Source organism: Tupaia chinensis, unplaced genomic scaffold (assembly GCF_000334495.1).
Source record: "Tupaia chinensis unplaced genomic scaffold, TupChi_1.0 Scaffold138725_1, whole genome shotgun sequence".
Lineage (NCBI taxonomy): Eukaryota > Metazoa > Chordata > Mammalia > Scandentia > Tupaiidae > Tupaia > Tupaia belangeri.
This window is the reverse complement of record NW_006198617.1, coordinates 422,025-424,300: the sequence shown is the minus strand read 5'-3', so window position 1 is coordinate 424,300 and position 2,276 is coordinate 422,025.

Genomic DNA, 2,276 nt, shown 5'->3' with positions numbered 1-2,276 from the left:
CCCACGTGGCTGACTGCAGGTCAAGTCCTGGACCTGGCAGCTTGCTTTTTCACCTTCTCTCTCTCATTCTGACCCTCTCTGGTCAAATTTAAAAATAATAAAGTTAAATAAAATAATTCTTCCCCACCCCCCTTTTTTGAGAAGTTTTTGCTATAGGGCATGTGCGCTCACCAGAAAGACAAAGAGACAGAAAGTGAGAAATCCCCCCCAGAGGGCATGGCCACTGCAATCCCTTCTCCTCCATTCTCCTCTTGGGATCTTGGGCACACATGCACATGTACCTGGTGTGAGTTTAAGCCACCAGGTCTGGGACTTGAACAACGGTCAACTACATGGGGGTCCAGCGACATAGCCATTATGCTAACTGCTGGTCCCAAATAAAGTCATTCTTTATAAAAAAAAAAAAAAGGCAGCCAGTGAGTACCACAGACCTGGTCCTCAGTGCCCAGAGCACCACCGTGCTGGACCTAACCACCAAAGGGCGCTGTGGGTCAGTGATCTGCAGACAACGCTGGTTGCTGGTAAGGCTCTGCAAACCGCTGGGTGCAGGTGTGCGTGTGGTTGTCCATGAAGGGCCCATAGCCGTGTGGCACTCCATGTGCATGTACACCCTGCGCACCCTAGTTAGTTATATCTGTGTGTGCATGTGTTGGGGGCGTGCATGGACTCACACAGGTGTGAAGGGAGCACGTGGGGTTAGAGGCTGCAAGGGTATGGGAGGGGGTGTCTGCATGTGAGAACGGCCCCTCTGGCTTCTACCCAAGCTCCGCTGGTGTCCTCGCTGCTTCCCTGCAGGCCCTCTACCTCAGCGCCTTCGCATGTGCTGTCCCTCAGCCTAGAACGCTCTTCCCCTGACACCTACCTGGCTCCCTCCCTCACCTCCCCAGTCTGCTTCTGTGTCACCTCCTAGGAGGCTTTTCCTGACCCTCCACCCTTTCTCCCTTCTTCCTCCTCTCCACTGCCTTCTTTCTTTCAGGTTTTTGCCATCCGGCAAGTGCGCTCACCAGAGAGACAGAGAAAGACAGTGAGGACATCCCCTGGGGGGATGGCCGTGCTGCAACCCCTTTTTCTCCACTCTCCTGGGATTTGGGGCATGCATGCACACGCACTTGGTGTGATTTTTGAAGCCACCAAGTCCAGGACTCGAACTGCAGTCAGTCATGGAAGTCCAATACCTTAACCACCACGCCTGACTCTACATCTTTAAAACTGTAGACACATTCCCTGTCCCTTCGCCTCCTTCTCCCCATAGCACTCGTCACCCTTGGACCCGTCATAATTTAACGTAGACATTTTGCTGGTCTAGCTTGTCCCCAGGTCATGGCCAGGACAGGGCACCGTGTAGTTCACTGCTGTGTCCTCAGTGCAAGGCACACAGTAGGTGCTCAGTAAGCATTGGTTCAGTGACTGAATGAGTGAATGAGCGGCCCCATTTTAGTTGGGACCATCCTCTCTCTGGCCCTCTGTCACTCCAGCTCCCGCCTGCCTCAGCTCGCACCACATCCTGAGTTTGGTCCCAGCCTTCCCCTGCCTGAGCCTCAGTTTCCCTGTGTCTATGGAAGGGAGTGTTTGGGACTTTTCTTCCTGGAGTCAGAGCAGGAGGCAGCCTGCTGTTCCTTGCCAGGGATGTTCTTTCTTCCCTGCCTGGTCCTTAAAGGTGCAGTCTCAAAGTCGCCTCCTCCGAGAAGCCTTCCCTGACCCCACCCAGGTGGAGCTGGGCACCTTCCGGGGACTCTTGCTCATGCACCTATTTATAGCACCCCACATGGAGTTTTGTGATTCTTGGGCTGTCTGTCAGGATCCCTGACTAACCCATAAACTCCTCACATGTGAAGGCCTCGCCTGAGTCACTGGGGTGCCCGGGAGGCTGGCACGGGACTCAGTCGCTTCACCCACGTCCATGGCATGCTTCAGGTATTTACTAGGCACCTACTATGTGCCAGCTCAGAGCTCACACTTGAGTCGAGGGGAGTGCCCCCTTTGGGTTCTTGCAGAGAGGGCTCCTCCATCTCCGTCAGTGGTGGCGCGATCTCCCTGCGGAAGTTTCTCAGCTGCACTGGGATCGCAGAGGAGTGATGGGGCAGGAGTCCTGCCGGGGGTGGGGCGGCCATCTGCAGGAGGGTTGCGCTAAAAACTGAGCGAGAAAGGCCCCGCAGCACGCAGCTGTGCAGAGGGAGCGGGCAGGACAGCCAGGGGGTGTGCCTGGCAAGCCCAGGAGGAGGTCTGAGGGGCACAGGGAAACAGCCTCGGAAGCTGGTGGGGGGTGGAGGGAAAGA